We start from the raw sequence: 662 nt of genomic DNA, 5'->3' as shown, positions 1-662 counted from the left end.
GCGGCGGCAGAACAGTAGACGAGACAATAGAGTTTCTGCCGGGCCGCTCCGGCGTGCCGACGCTCGGTTGACACAGCGAGCGGACCCGATGTTTGATTAGCATGTTTAGGGTCCGACCCGAGCTCGACCCTCCCACACGTGCAAAAGGTCTCGAGATCCCCGCTGTAGGTGGAAAGGGCCGGGTGACAATTTGGCGTCCGGCCGGCTACCCTGCTTCGGAGAACTGTTTTTTTCTCGCCGCCTCCGGGCGTGGAGGACGTGAGCGCGTCACCTAGGGGCAGGATTAACCCCTTCTGTTTACATGCCGGGGTCGGGCCGGCCGGAATGCGCCAGCTGGAAAGGCTATCCTTTCTATGTGCCAGTGTTCAAACGGTAGGGGGGAGGGGTAAAGTTAAAGTTAAAAAAAATAAAATTAATGACCCTTTTTTTACAGAATTGCCTACCTTCCAGGGGCAAAAACATAAGCATTCTGTATTACTTATTTATTTTCAATCCCAGTGGAAAACTATGTTTGGTTCTTCCTCTTCGCTTTCCGCTGCTGCACTGCCACGCCTTCCTTCCCTCCCGTACATCGCCACTGTCATGCGGGCTAGGCGCTCCTGCCCCGGGCGAAACTCCTTGCAGCAGCCCGCTCTGACGACCGCCTGGGATCCGAGCAGCGC

This window comes from Frankliniella occidentalis, unplaced genomic scaffold, assembly GCF_000697945.3.
Source record: "Frankliniella occidentalis isolate FOCC.00 unplaced genomic scaffold, Focc_3.1 Scaffold436, whole genome shotgun sequence".
Lineage (NCBI taxonomy): Eukaryota > Metazoa > Arthropoda > Insecta > Thysanoptera > Thripidae > Frankliniella > Frankliniella occidentalis.
This window is presented reverse-complemented; position numbering follows the sequence as displayed.